Source organism: Pinus tabuliformis, chromosome 9 (assembly GCF_031772625.1).
Source record: "Pinus tabuliformis cultivar Carrire ecotype Pingquan chromosome 9, CPIR1, whole genome shotgun sequence".
Lineage (NCBI taxonomy): Eukaryota > Viridiplantae > Streptophyta > Pinopsida > Pinales > Pinaceae > Pinus > Pinus tabuliformis.
The window spans coordinates 139,869,573-139,886,466 of NC_142307.1; the positions used below are offsets into that span (position 1 = coordinate 139,869,573).

A 16,894-nucleotide genomic window follows, 5' to 3' on the forward strand; every position below is an offset into this window, starting at 1 on the left:
CCATTGATGTCAAAGGGGAGAGAGTTAAGATATCTGTATTTTGGAGGCAAGTTGGATGGTTCATTTAGGGTGATTTTTATTAGGCAAGTTGGATGGTTCACCTAGGGTTACCTTCATTGCCGAAGGGAGAGATCGTTGGCAATTTTGTTTAGTTGTTGGTTGTAATTGATTCCAACCTGGTAGTATGTGTTGCACATTTTTTTCATAAACCTATTTGATCATTACATGTTGTGGAGTAGCTACAACTAGTTAAGAGTGGTTGGCATTTTTGTTTAGTTGTTGGTTGGAATTGATTCCAACCTGGTAGTATGTGTTGCACATTTTTTTTCATGAACCTGTTTGATCGTTACATGTTGTGGAGTAGCTACAACTAGTTAAGAGTGGTTGGAGTGTGTCAAGTCATGTTTAATGTGTTGTCTCTAATTTTGAGAGTAGGATATTTGATAGATAATTATTAATTAGTTTTTGGTTAGTATACAAAAGAGACTAAATTCAATATAGATCAAACAAGTGATATATATTTGTTCACACTTCCTCATATTCAAGTGAAAGAATTAAATATATGTTTTTCTTTTAGTAAAGATTAAACATAAGTTTAAATGTTATTAATTACATCAAGAGAAAATTTAAAATGAACTCTAAGGTATATGTGTAGGTGTAATGTAAGTATGTAAACAATTCTTAATGTTGATTTAGTGAAAAAACAGTTAAAAGTTAAAAGTGAAATGGGGACGAGTATAAACATTTAAATGTTTGCTTAATTAATAAAAAGTGAAAAGTAATAAACATGATTAAAAATAATAAATAGATGGTTGTAAACATTTAAATGTTGGATCAATTAATAATAAAAATTTAAAGTAATAAAAATAAGAAAAATCAATTTGTTATATTTTTATTTTGTTATTAACTAGTGAATATGCTTTGTTATAATACCATGGCTTATCAATACTAGATGCCCAAATATGATAACTTATTTCACAATCAAAATATTTTGGCAACATTCTTATTAGTATTTATTCACCCCACTTTTCCATTAATATTATGAACTTGTTAATAGACTTTGTTACTATGCCATGGACCAATACCATGACTTATCAATACTACATGCCAAAAAAGTATAAGTTATTTCAAAATCAAAATATTTTATAACAATATGACAAGATACTATATAGATATTAAAGAGCCTAGATCCCTCTTAAGCTGAGAGGGATCAAATATTTGGAGCTGCAAACATTTACTCAAGTTTTGCTCTCAAAAAAAGGCTTGCACGTTTGCACGTTGAGAGATTTGATTCCTCTTGGCCCTTGGTAGATTAGGGATTAAGACAAATCTAGAGTGTTTATTTTAATGACCGTGTCATTGAGACCAATAAAATATATATGATATTAAGAAAAGACATTAATTAAAGCTTTTTGAAAGTTTATTTCTATAGTGAAATAGAAGAGAAAGAAATGTCTTGGATGCAAAAATAACATCAAGTGCAATGACATATATTTGTTTCTTCTCATTGTTTATTTTAATAAATAGATTATGTAAATGTTATGGACTATTTGCTTTTGCTACAAAAGTGATATAATTTAAGCTGAAATGAAATTATTTATATATATATATATATATGAGATCATAATTTTAAAATTAGTTATATAAATAAATTTAAGAATAAAAAAAAATATTTCCAAAATAATTATGTCATTTTTATTTTTTTAATGAAATTAATTAATTAAAAAAATATTAACAATTTTTCGGAAAAAAGAGATGAAGATCATGTCTTTGGCTCTGTCGGCCCTCAGAAAATTGGTTGTGTGCAAGAACTGTGTTCTATTAATATGAACGCGAGGGATTAAACTCTGTACTATCACCGATAAAGTGGAAGCATCTCTCTGCTTTTCATTTCGTTGAGACGGAACATCGCACCAAGCACCATCATTAATCCATTTCTTCATTTCATTGACGTGTCTGCTCGTGCCTTGAGAATGGAATCCAGTCACAGTAATAATACAGGTACCGTGAGATTGATGAGCAGTGATGGAAAAATATTCCAAGTGGAGGACGCGGTGGCTTCTCAGTCCCAGATTATAAAGAAGGTGATGGACGACTTGGGCACCCACACAACTATTCCTCTGCCTCTCGTTTCCGGCAACATTTTGGAAAAGGTGATCCAATATTGCACATACAATGCGGCTGATGATGTTAACAGCAGTAGGTGGGATTCCGAGTTCCTTGAGAGCCTCGATGATCATGAAACCCTTTTGAAAGTGGTAGTGGCAGCCAATTATCTGTGTATAAAGAGTCTTCTCGACTTGACGTGTAAAGCTATCGCTCACATGATCAGAGGTAAAACCCCCCAACAGATTCGTCGAATTCTCAATATTCAATATGAAGATGATTCAACTTCTCACCACTAGGCGTGGCAGCGAGGCAGGCCTGGACATCAATTGCTACCATATGCTGCGTGCGTTTCTAAAGAATGCTGAATTTCAATCATTTATACTCTCTGATGAATGTCAAGACTTTTTTCATAGTTTAATATTAATGATTTTACGATAATTAAGATTGAGATTTGTATAGTTAGTTGAGATAATAATAAATTTGTCGATGATTTTTTATTATGAAATTATTTCAAGTAATTGAAATCGATAGTTTCACAGAATTATAATAATTTATATGACATATTATTATTTAGTTAAAATTGTTTACATTACACTAGGTTAGAACATTTGGAGATCTTTTCCTCTAATGATATATTGAGAGTAAAACTTTAGACGAAATTAGGGATGATTTCAATAGATTTTTGATTTTTTTTTTTTTTTAATTAGTTAGATTGTGTAAGATCCTATTGCAATTATGGAAGCCGTCCTTGAATGAGTGAGTAACTCTTCACAATATGACTAAAGAAGCTTTCTGCAAGAATCCCAATATCTTTAAGATTCAATAGCATATTTTTTTTTGTTCTAACATACTCCGTGTTAGTACAACCAATTGTAAGAATTTCCTAGGATACATAATTGATTAAGAAAAACTAAAGTAAAAGATTAGTCAATCCTCGCATTTTCATTTCTTAGCATTTGAAGAATCTAAGTATAAATCTCATTTGATTAAATTTTAGACTAAATTCATGTGTAGCAATTATATCTTTATTAAGAATATTAATTTCTAATACTTAATTGATTTTTGATAATTGAGATGTTAATTTCCAACATTTAATAGATATTGGTTTTTGGTTTTCGATAGTTGAGATGTTAATTTCCAATACTTAATTGATATTTGGTTTTTCATAGTTGAGATGTTAATTTCCAATACCTAAAAGTTGATAATTGGTTTTTATGGTTTTAACAATGTTACATTTAATGAAATCATGCACATTACCAAGATTGAAGTATCATCTAAACTTCACTGCAAGTAAGCAACAAGAATTAATATACATTTCATACTTTTATTATTGTAAATGCATATTCAAATTACTCAAGTCATTAACTTTGTTGTGCTTCCCATGGGTGGTTTTGCAGGTAATTCAAAGGTTTTGTGAATAACAAAAAAGACCAAAAAAACATTTCATACTTTTATTATTGTAAATGCATACTCAAATTACTCATGTCATTAACTTTGTTGTGCTTCTCATGGGTGGTTTTGCAGGTAATTCAAAGGTTTTCTGAATAACAAAAAGGTTCTTTAAAGGCAAGTCCGACCAATCGCAAATCAAAAAGTCTTAAGAGTATACATTTCTCATTGAGTCAAGACTTGAGACTCTTGTAAATGATAGCCCCTCAAGAACCCAAACACGCTCATTTTTTATAAAGGCTTAAAAAGATTACTGAGAATTCTTTAAGCTAGAAATGCATCACATTGCAATTCATATACCCGAAAAGCCTCCCTCCCGCAAAAAATTCCAAATGGCTCCTATAGCGATAAATTTATTTATTAAAGGAAAGCGCCCAAGGAAATTATAAAGGTTAAATGAAAGTTCTTCTTAAATATAAAAGTAAGGCCCACTATGTATTCTTTGTATTGCATGATTTCTCCTCAAAGTAAATTGTGCCACAATGTCTAAATCTAAGAAGGGAAAGAAGGTTGGTGAGGCTTCTCAATCCTCTACACCTGATGTGATGTCACTGAAATGCTTCCATTATTTTTAGACACCAAATGCACCATTGATAGTGGGACCTCCTCATGGGAAGCTATGTACAATCTGTTGGAAAAGGAGGGTCCGAAAATAATTCAAGCCAAAGCAACAACAAATGATACCACTTCTTTTGAGGCTTCTTATTTTGAAGCTGCAAGTCCTTTCTTACACTGAATTGTTGCCAGACTGAAGATTTTCCTAAAATAATTCAAGCCAAAGCAACAACAAATGATACCACTTCTTTTGAGGCTTCTTATTTTGAAGCTGCAAGTCCTTTCTTACACTGAATTGTTGCCAGACTGAAGATTTTACTATACACTCACACGGTAAAATGGATTATAGACAACATCAACATTGGAGACTATGAATTCCTCACTTTAAAAAAAAAAGCTATTGGTTCCTTCACCGAGGAGGATATGAAAAGAATGAACCATATACCAGACCCACAGAAGGTATATGATAAAGATTTCCTTGAGAATTTTGTGAAGGAGAACGAGGATCCATTATAACCAATCAGGCAATGGAAGTTCAATTCCATCAAGTTCAAACGAGATAAAACGGATATGTATCTTATATCATCTCTTGTTTCTCCCTAATCTGGTGTCCCACCTATGATGTGTAGAATATTTGGGCATGCCAATTGTCAGGAGGTATAAATGCAAGATTTACACTAGCATTGGAATAAACTTAGAGGAGTAGCACAATATATGACATTAATACAACCTTAGGGACACCAAGATTTTGCAAGAAATTCAAAAGAAGGATCATTCAGTAAAAATGAACAAAACTCTTCCAAGAAAAGTAAATACACTCTCGGAATTTACTTCTGGCTTCTCTTCTGGCTTGAGTTGACTCCTGTAGTAAGTCCTACTCAAGTATCTAGGGGACAAGGGAATGTAAGCTACATTCAAAAGAAAGTGATTCAAGAAATAAAGGATGTAAAACCTGTTAAAAATTATTGTTATGTTGCAAAGATGAAAAGCATGAAATAAATTAGAAGGAAATTTCTTTCCAATTAATCCAATGAAACCATTTGTGCATGTAATTTATATCTTCTTTTTGATGTTTTAACTCAGAAAGTTCATTTAATAATTAATTATGAAATTCAATTCTTTCTTCCAAAGTGTTGAGTGCAAGCACATACTTGTAAGTTACTACAACGTTGATTCCACATTGATCATAGCACAATTAAATCTCAAGAGAAACTTCAGATATTAATAATGCCCTTAGTTTTGAAACAAACATCAATCTTGTAGGAATGAATAAAGGAATTTCGCAAAAGGAAAAGAGTAAAAGACTTGAAAAACTGAACAAATGAAATCAACTTGCAGAACAAGAAATGCACTAGTACACACAGTGTGCTTGTACCATTCTTGTAGAAATGAAATCAAGAATTACGAAGGAAAGCTTATTAAAACCAAATACTTCTAGGAACTATGTAGAGAAAAATGTAGCAAAGGAAAAATAAGAGGTTTGGGGCAACATATTGGCTGGTGGGCCCAACCACCTAGCTCATTTCCCTTGCAGCTATTTAAATCAAAGTCTTAAAACATGCCGGAGAAACAAAACTTAGAAACATTGCCAAATAAACTCATTTGAGAGTAGAAACCAGAATTCAAAATTAAATGCCAAAGAAATTCGTTCATTTCCCTTGCAGCTATTTAAATCAAAGTCTTAAAACATGCTGGAGAAACAAAACTTAGAAACAATTGCCAAATAAACTCGAGTAGAAACTAGAATTCAAAATTAAATGCCAAAGAAATTCGTTGTAGAAGCCCTATTACCGATTCATTAAATAGTGCAGTGTTGGCTTCAGTGGTCCCCTCCATGGATCATCCCACTCAAAGCACAACTCCTCCCTTCCTGCAAAGCAAGATCAAATTCCCTGTTCCGCAATCTGTAAAGTACAATGCCCGATCCAAATCTAAGGTCTCCGGTGAGTTCGATTACTAATTTTCTCGGTGCGCTGCTGCCCCTCCTTAATCAGATGCATGCTTACGATTTTAGCATGGTTTGTAAAACAAATTTGAACTGGAACTAGAAAATCCGATTTGGCTAAGTTTTGTAGATGTTCTATGCTAAGAGCAATTTCACTTTTCTCACAGCAATCATACAAGTAGATAAGAAAAATGCAGATAGGACATATAAGCAGATCTTACAGAAGACAAATCAGAAACAAGAAAAATGTATGTGTTTGTTTCGGCAGTCAACAGGATGCTTCAACCAGCAAAGTCTCCTTTGGTCAGCCAGCCAAGCATGTGTCACAACAACCCTCCAACCAGTAGATGAGTCAACCCAAGTCAGTTCTACAAAAGTCAACGCAGTCCTGAAAAGTCAACGCAGGGGCAGCAAGCTAAAAGTCAACGCAACAGCAAAACGGTCAACCCTTTGACCTCGATTTTTGTGCCAGGTAGTATGGCCTTCAAAAATCGAACCTCCCACAAGTTTTCAGCTTGTTTGGACCAAGCGTTGACCAAAGTCAACGCTGGTCAAACTTCTGCGAAACCCTAGCAGCAGAAACCCTAGCAGCAGAAAAATCCTCTTCGTCCTTCCCACGTGTGGCTGAAATTCGTCCTCCAGGTAGCTCGTACTTTTTAGGATGAGAGAGGAAGATGTGAGTTGTGTTGTGATCAAATTCTCTCCAACTTTTCCTGTATATATATATCCATCAATGAGGGTGTGTGACACATCTGTTGGGCATGTGAGCCTACATTACAAAACTGGCTGACCTTTGCACATATAATTTATTAAGAATAATAAATTCAAAATATAAGTTCTGCTCATCGGATTAAGACTATTTTTATATGGATTTTACACCTCTCAGAAAGAGGAATCCAACAAAAATATTAGCCTCTTAATCTGAGCATCAGAACATGGAGTTTGGACCTAGTTGTCCAAATTTAACACTCCCTCTCAACTAGGGAGAACTCCATCTATTAGTGCAATTAACATCGTGAGTCATCCCGCTGAAACTTGCTTTGCTGGCTTCTTTATTTCAGAACAGAAGTGGGTCAGTCACAAAGATATCATTCCCCGACTGACATAATCAGTCCAGAGGTCCCAGACCTCACAAATCTTGATCCCAGATCAAGTGGTTGGACCATGCCATCCTAGATAGAGAGTACGACAATCTCTGATGTGTCCATCAGTCTTTGCTAATAGTCTCTAGCTTTTCCACACCTCATTGGCCAAATGAGAGGTACTTCCCATGAGCCCTGAACTCAATGGGTAGGATGCATACGGGGCACAGATTAAATGAGTGGCGAACCAGCTCAATAGTCACAAGGGTGGGGCAGAAGCATTATGAGTGCTTATAGCTCCAAGAAGCTATCCCCAAAGCCCTCCAGAGCTCCCAGAGCTCATCGTCCAACAGGACCCACATCATAGGGTCTTTCCACGACACCAAGACTCTCACGGAAGGTTAGGAACTTGACCTTCCCCAGGGGCTTAGTGAGAATATCCGCGACCTGCTCATCAGTTCCTATATGATCGAGCCTTACGGCGCCTCGCTGTACCATATCCCGGATAAAGTGGTACCTGATATCAATATGCTTGGATCGGTCGTGGAACACAGGATTCTCAGTCATATGAATCCCACTCTGATTATCACAGAGTATTACAGTGGTATCTAGCACATGTTGGAACAGCTCACTAAAGAGCTTCCTCGACCAAACTGCTTCACAACAGGCCATACTAGCAGCAATGTATTCGGCCTCTGCGGTGCTCAAAGCCACCGACTTCTGCTTCCTGCTCATCCATGAGATCGAAGCAGAACCAAGATTGAAACAGCATCCAGATGTGCTCTTACGATCCACCACACTGCCAGCCCAATCGGCATCAGTATATCCCCAAAGTATCACACTCCTGGCAGTGTATCTCAGCCCATAGTTTATCGTGCCCCGAAGATATCTCAAAAGATTCTTGGCACCAACCCAGTGAAAATGATGAGGCTCAACCATATGTTGACTCAAAGTATTCACTGCAAAACATATGTCCGGACGGGTGTTCACTAAGAACATCAAAGCTCCTATGAGTTGACGATACTTAGTAGGATTGGCCAAGATAGGCCCTGCAGCGCTGCCACTCAACTTCTTAAAGTTGAGTTCCATTGGTGTCGACACGGACTTACAGTCCACCATCCCAAATCTTTCCAGAAGCTTCACAATATACTTTCCTTGAGAAAGGAAAATCTCTCCAAGTCTCTGCCAGACCTCCAGGCCTAGGAAATAGTGCATCAGTCCTAGGTCTTTCATCTCGAACTCAGCAGCAAGCTCCCTCTTACATTGATGAATGAGAGGGTCATCACCTGTCAGGAAGAGGTCATCCACATACAGCACTAGAATGAGAGGCTTTCCTTCCTCAACCTTAAAGTAAAGGTTTGGATCAGCATTGCTTCGAGTGAAGCCCAGCTTCATCAAGTAACTATCCATCCTTTCATACCAAGCTCTGGGTGCTTGCTTTAACCCATAGAGGGCTTTCTTCAACCTGCAGACATGAGTGTCTCGATCTTGAACTTCAAATCCCAAAGGTTGTTCTACATACACCTCTTCCTTTATTGCACCATGCAGAAAAGCAGTCTTGACATCCATTTGATGAAGACTCCATCCTTGCGTAGCAGCAAGGGCTATGATGGATCGGATGGTGGTATATCGAGCCACAGGTGCAAATATATCGTCATAGTCAATTCCTTCCTTTGAGAGAAGCCACGGGCAACAAATATTGCCTTAAACTTTTCATCACTCCCATCAGATCCATGTTTAATCTTGTAGAGCCATTTAGCGGTGACAACAGATTTGTCCTTCGGTCTCGGGACCACATCCCAGACATCATTCTTCATAATAGCCTCATATTCTTCATGCATAGCATCCTTCCAGACTTGATGCTTGATGGCTTCTTCAAAAGAGCCAGGTTCAGATTGTATAATAGTACTCATGGCAGCTAGATACCCTTGGTATCTACACGGCTTCTTGCTTTCTCGGAATGTTCCCCTTGGGGCAGCATGACCCTCAGCATCTTCGAGGGTGTCCCTGAGCCATGATGGCCTCTTTCCTAGAGAAGGGGAAGGATCAATAGGGTCCATTGGCCCTTCAACATCAGGCATAGTCTCATCCTGGGGTTCTTCCAAATTTCCAGGTCTTTCTTCATGGTTTTCTTCAGATCTAGGAAGATCTACTACTTTCTTCAGGGAAGCATCTTCGTCAAAAGTGACATCATGGCTTATATCTACTTCCCTTTGACCAGGTACATAGACTCTATATGCCTTAGAAGTCTCACTGTAGCCCACAAACATTCCTTTCTTCCCAGTAGCATCCAGCTTACTTCTCTTTTCTTTCGGCACATGAAAATAGACAGGACATCCAAAAATTCTAAAATGTGAGACATCAGGTTTCTTACCAGAGAAAACCTCTTCGGGAGTTTTGGAGTCCAAGGCGGAATGAGGGCATCGGTTTTGAATGTACACAGCAGTATTTGCAGCTTCTCCCCACAGAAACTTTGGAAGACCCTGGTCACATAGCATGGCACGGGCAGCTTCCACAATAGTCCTATTCTTGCGTTCAGCAACACCATTCTGCTCAGGAGTATATGCAGTGGTAGTCTCCCTCTTAATGCCAGCTTCTCTGCAAAAGTATTTGAACTCATTTGACTCATATTCAGTGCCATTGTCAGTCCTCAAAATCTTGATCTTCTTTCCGGTCATATTTTCCACCAAGGCTTTGAAGGTACGGAACCACATGAAAGCCTCATCCTTCTTCTTCAAGAAGTATATCCAGGTTTTGCGAGAGAAGTCATCAGTAAATGTCATATAGTAAGAACATCCCCCCAGGGACGTTACAGGCAACATACCAGAAAGATCAGAATGGACCAGTTGCAATATCTCAGATGTCTTTGTGACACTTGACGGGAAAGGTCCCCTTGTATGTTTTCCTTCAGCACAGCCCTTACATACACCTTTATGATTATTTCCAAAATCAGGCATCCTTGTCACCACCTTCCTTGCTTCGGGAAGAGCCTTGTAATGAAGGTGTCCAAATCTTCGGTGCCATAGTTCGGTTTGACGGATAGTATCACAAGTCATAGCTCCCAACGGACTCCCTCCAACCTAGTAGAGTGTACCAACTCTAAAACCAATTGAGACAGCTTCCTTGAAGCTCTTCTTCCACATGAGTACCTTTCCATCAGAGAAAGTTACATTGAATCCTTTGTCTTCCATGGCAGATACAGACACAAGGTTCTTCTTCAATTTGGGTGCATAGAGTACATCTTGTAGATGGAGGACTTGTCCTTGAGACAAGTGGAGGGTCACAGTCCCGGTCCCTTTCACAGGATAAGTGGCATTATCCCCAAGGATAATTTCTAGATTAGTATCCCTTTCAACCATGTCAGAAAGTGCTTCCTTGAATCCGGTGATGTGTCTTGAGGCACCACTATCGATTACCCAGACATCCATAGTGTTGGGCGGAGATGCAGCTGAGAGAGCAGATATTAGAATATACTCATTTCTTTTATCAACAACATTAGACTTTTCATACCTGGTATTTCTGGTCCTTTTAGAAGGTGGATGGTTTCCTTCAAAATGAGCCTTCCTCTTTCCTTTGGATTTGTCATTTCTTTGATTCCCATTCCTTCGGTTGTTGTTGTTGTCGTCACTATCGGGAGAATTCTTCTGGAAGGGGCATTCTCTAGCATAGTGTCCAGTCCTATGGCAGGTGAAACATTTACCTTTCTTCTTTTGAGTCTTAGTCCTTCCTTTGTCCTTGGAACCACCAGAGTTCTTCTTTCGGGAATGAGCAACATAGGCAGCATTTCTTTCATTATCAAATTCCTTCATCCTTGTTTCTTCTTGCATACATCTAGACAGAAGCTCATCAAAGTTAGGGATGGTATTATTGTTGAGAATGGTAGTTGTGAATACTTGCCATTCATATGGAAGTCCTCAAAGTGCGGTGAGAACCATCTCACGATCAGCTATTGTCTCCCCAATATCTAGCAGATTGTTCCTGGTTTCGGTCAACTTCATAAAGAAAGTTTGAATAGACTCGTCTCGGCCCTTCTTCATATTCTTCAACTTGTTCTTGAGGAATAGCACTTGGTTCACATTGTTTACTCGGAACATAAGTATCAGTTTGTCATACATCTCCTTGGATGTGCCTAGTTCAGATATGTAAGCAACCAGACTCTTATTTATGGATTCCCTGATCAGCAGTTTTGCTCTGATTTCTCCCTTCTTATACTTGTGTTTAACAGCAGCAGAGGCATTTGATGGAGGTTCTTGAATCTTCCCTGTCACATGATCTAGGAGATCATGATCTTCTAATTTGAGATCTAATAACATATTCCAGGCATGGAAGTCATCACTTCCAGTCAGCTTGTCATTCTCCCTAAATTCAAGCTTAGAGGAATCCATTTCCTTCGATGATGATTGCTATAGATAGAGTTTGTCTTCACCTCAGCTCTGATACCATGTAAAGTTTTGTAGATGTTCTATGCTAAGATCAATTTCACTTTTCTCACAGCAATCATACAAGTAGATAAGAAAAATGCAGATAGAACATATAAGCAGATCTTACAGAAGACAAATCAGAAACAAGAAAAATGTATGTGTTTGTTTCGGCGGTCAACAGGATGCTTCAACCAGCAAAGTCTCCTTTGGTCAGCCAGCCCAGCATGTGTCACAACAACCCTCCAACCAGTAGATGAGTCAACCCAAGTCAGTTCTACAAAAGTCAACGATGTCCTGAAAAGTCAACGCAGGGGCAGCAAGCTAAACGTCAACGCAGCAGCAAAACGGTCAACCCTTTGACCTCGATTTTTGTGCCAGGTAGTATGGCCTTCAAAAATCGAACCTCCCACAAGTTTTCAGCTTGTTTGGACCAAGCGTTGACCAAAGTCAACGCTGGTCAAACTTCTGCGAAACCCTAGCAGCAGAAACCCTAGCAGCAGAAAAATCCTCTTCGTCCTTCCCACGTGTGGCTGAAATTCGTCCTCCAGGTAGCTCGTACTTTTTAGGATGAGAGAGGAAGATGTGAGTTGTGTTGTGATCAAATTCTCTCCAACTTTTCCTGTATATATATATCCATCAATGAGGGTGTGTGACACATCTGTTGGGCATGTGAGCCTACATTACAAAACTGGTTGACCTTTGCACATATAATTTATTAAGAATAATAAATTCAAAATATAAGTTCTGCTCATCGGATTAAGACTATTTTTATATGGATTTTACACCTCTCAGAAAGAGGAATCCAACAAAAATATTAGCCTCTTAATCTGAGCATCAGAACATGGAGTTTGGACCTAGTTGTCCAAATTTAACAATGAGAGAAACTTTAGCTTCGTGGACATTATCTAGGAGTTAGCATGGTGCATCTAGGGTCGAGATCTCCTAGATGAGTGACTATGTCCCAAGCATAAACCCTAATTTTTGTAAAGGCTTCAGATCTAAGACTCTGTTGCAGATCAATACTATGAGATGCACACAAATCATACTTCAACAACATAGAATATGAATATTAATAAGGCTAATAATCTTGAGAAGAGATTCTCCCTCTAACTAGGGATCTGTATCATTCATGTTCATTCATGTAAGCAACCAATGTCTACTAGAGTCATGCAATAGTAGATCTATTAGATCATAAAGATATGGCTATTAGCATCATGACATCAATATTTCATCAAAGGCTTAGACTCAAAGCAGTAGATAGATCTCAAATATTATGATCATAATAGAACTTTCTACCAAGTCCCTCCATCAAGTTAGGACATTCAGTATATGTTGTCAAGACAAGACCATAGTTAGTAAGATATCTACTTATCAATCTTACACTTATACCTTTCACATCAAGGTTACCATGCTCTACATGACTAATGAGATCAACTTAGGCCATTCAATAAAGCTTTATCAACACAACAAGAGTGTCAATCATGCTTATCATAAGTATTACCACCATACTCTTGTATAGGAGTCAATGAACTATCCATAGATGTTAGATAGCCTCATAGAATTTGAGAAGATCAAAACACTAGGAAAAACATTTCATTATAGGAGATATAGATCCATGTCACTTTTATGTACATGTATGAGTCATTAAATAAAGAGGCATTATCATCATACCTTAGGGCTTACCAAGCCAATAACAGAAACATATCATGCATACCTTGTGGTATTACTTGTGCACCTTTTCATTAGACATAGTCCACTTGAAGAACTTTGTCATCTTTTCATCAAGTACATCTTTGTCTCTTTCCAGATCTGCATCTCAAAATGATCCTCAGGAAGGATATACTCATCACATCTAAGCAAGGAGGTTTGAAACATCCATATACTGAAATACATATGCAGGAAGTATAAGAAATAAACATAATCATCAAATCTAACAAGTAAGAAGCATGAGAAGTAAAGAGATTCTTATCTTCAATGAGAGGTGATCAAGGAAGAGCATGTCTGGTCTTTGGTTTTTAATAAGATGGATATGTTGTGTTCCTACTTGAGAGAGCATTTATAGTCATGTTATTACCTTTCAATTTCCACCACGCATGTACTGCTACTATATTCTTGGTGAGGACATCATTGTTGATCAAAGGATATTTTTGCTTCTAATGTTGTATTATTGTTCATGGTTATAATATGTTGTGGTTGTCTGATAATGTCGTTGGTGTAGATGGAGTTTGTTGTTGTTAGTATATTTCTGTGATATATTGATGGTCATGATGTGTTGATGTTTTTTTGGCTCGAGAGTGATGTTAGTGTATATGGAGACTTCTCTATGATTGATTCACGAGGGAAAGAGAGTTTGGTTGAGTTATCGTTGTTGTTTATTGTTGTCATGTCTCCCTAGCGAGTGGGAGAATTTTCCACTACATAATTAGTGAACGACTAGTAAAGTGATACCCTTGAGGTGCTTGGCCCGTTTCCATTGATGTCAAAGGGGAGAGAGTTAAGATATCTGTATTTTGGAGGCAAGTTGGATGGTTCATTTAGGGTGATTTTTATTAGGCAAGTTGGATGGTTCACCTAGGGTTACCTTCATTGCCGAAGGGAGAGATCGTTGGCAATTTTGTTTAGTTGTTGGTTGTAATTGATTCCAACCTGGTAGTATGTGTTGCACATTTTTTTCATAAACCTATTTGATCATTACATTTTGTGGAGTAGCTACAACTAGTTAAGAGTGGTTGGCATTTTTGTTTAGTTGTTGGTTGGAATTGATTCCAACCTGGTAGTATGTGTTGCACATTTTTTTTCATGAACCTGTTTGATCGTTACATGTTGTGGAGTAGCTACAACTAGTTAAGAGTGGTTGGAGTGTGTCAAGTCATGTTTAATGTGTTGTCTCTAATTTTGAGAGTAGGATATTTGATAGATAATTATTAATTAGTTTTTGGTTAGTATACAAAAGAGACTAAATTCAATATAGATCAAACAAGTGATATATATTTGTTCACACTTCCTCATATTCAAGTGAAAGAATTAAATATATGTTTTTCTTTTAGTAAAGATTAAACATAAGTTTAAATGTTATTAATTACATCAAGAGAAAATTTAAAATGAACTCTAAGGTATATGTGTAGGTGTAATGTAAGTATGTAAACAATTCTTAATGTTGATTTAGTGAAAAAACAGTTAAAAGTTAAAAGTGAAATGGGGACGAGTATAAACATTTAAATGTTTGCTTAATTAATAAAAAGTGAAAAGTAATAAACATGATTAAAAATAATAAATAGATGGTTGTAAACATTTAAATGTTGGATCAATTAATAATAAAAATTTAAAGTAATAAAAATAAGAAAAATCAATTTGTTATATTTTTATTTTGTTATTAACTAGTGAATATGCTTTGTTATAATACCATGGCTTATCAATACTAGATGCCCAAATATGATAACTTATTTCACAATCAAAATATTTTGGCAACATTCTTATTAGTATTTATTCACCCCACTTTTCCATTAATATTATGAACTTGTTAATAGACTTTGTTACTATGCCATGGACCAATACCATGACTTATCAATACTACATGCCAAAAAAGTATAAGTTATTTCAAAATCAAAATATTTTATAACAATATGACAAGATACTATATAGATATTAAAGAGCCTAGATCCCTCTTAAGCTGAGAGGGATCAAATATTTGGAGCTGCAAACATTTACTCAAGTTTTGCTCTCAAAAAAAGGCTTGCACGTTTGCACGTTGAGAGATTTGATTCCTCTTGGCCCTTGGTAGATTAGGGATTAAGACAAATCTAGAGTGTTTATTTTAATGACCGTGTCATTGAGACCAATAAAATATATATGATATTAAGAAAAGACATTAATTAAAGCTTTTTGAAAGTTTATTTCTATAGTGAAATAGAAGAGAAAGAAATGTCTTGGATGCAAAAATAACATCAAGTGCAATGACATATATTTGTTTCTTCTCATTGTTTATTTTAATAAATAGATTATGTAAATGTTATGGACTATTTGCTGTTGCTACAAAAGTGATATAATTTAAGCTGAAATGAAATTATTTATATATATATATATATATATATATATGAGATCATAATTTTAAAATTATTTATATAAATAAATTTAAGAATAAAAAAAAATATTTCCAAAATAATTATGTCATTTTTATTTTTTTAATGAAATTAATTAATTAAAAAAATATTAACAATTTTTCGGAAAAAAGAGATGAAGATCATGTCTTTGGCTCTGTCGGCCCTCAGAAAATTGGTTGTGTGCAAGAACTGTGTTCTATTAATATGAACGCGAGGGATTAAACTCTGTACTATCACCGATAAAGTGGAAGCATCTCTCTGCTTTTCATTTCGTTGAGACGGAACATCGCACCAAGCACCATCATTAATCCATTTCTTCATTTCATTGACGTGTCTGCTCGTGCCTTGAGAATGGAATCCAGTCACAGTAATAATACAGGTACCGTGAGATTGATGAGCAGTGATGGAAAAATATTCCAAGTGGAGGACGCGGTGGCTTCTCAGTCCCAGATTATAAAGAAGGTGATGGACGACTTGGGCACCCACACAACTATTCCTCTGCCTCTCGTTTCCGGCAACATTTTGGAAAAGGTGATCCAATATTGCACATACAATGCGGCTGATGATGTTAACAGCAGTAGGTGGGATTCCGAGTTCCTTGAGAGCCTCGATGATCATGAAACCCTTTTGAAAGTGGTAGTGGCAGCCAATTATCTGTGTATAAAGAGTCTTCTCGACTTGACGTGTAAAGCTATCGCTCACATGATCAGAGGTAAAACCCCCCAACAGATTCGTCGAATTCTCAATATTCAATATGAAGATGATTCAACTTCTCACCACTAGGCGTGGCAGCGAGGCAGGCCTGGACATCAATTGCTACCATATGCTGCGTGCGTTTCTAAAGAATGCTGAATTTCAATCATTTATACTCTCTGATGAATGTCAAGACTTTTTTCATAGTTTAATATTAATGATTTTACGATAATTAAGATTGAGATTTGTATAGTTAGTTGAGATAATAATAAATTTGTCGATGATTTTTTATTATGAAATTATTTCAAGTAATTGAAATCGATAGTTTCACAGAATTATAATAATTTATATGACATATTATTATTTAGTTAAAATTGTTTACATTACACTAGGTTAGAACATTTGGAGATCTTTTCCTCTAATGATATATTGAGAGTAAAACTTTAGACGAAATTAGGGATGATTTCAATAGATTTTTGATTTTTTTTTTTTTTTAATTAGTTAGATTGTGTAAGATCCTATTGCAATTATGGAAGCCGT

At 36.3% G+C, this 16,894-nt stretch overlaps 2 pseudogenes; both read left to right on the forward strand.

Annotated features, from left to right (window-relative positions):
* Positions 1–1,973: 1,973 nt before the first annotated feature.
* LOC149147489 (uncharacterized) lies at positions 1,974–2,405 on the forward strand (annotated as a pseudogene).
* A 13,607-nt stretch (positions 2,406–16,012) lies between these two features.
* LOC149147490 (uncharacterized) lies at positions 16,013–16,444 on the forward strand (annotated as a pseudogene).
* The last annotated feature ends 450 nt before the right edge of the window (positions 16,445–16,894 follow it).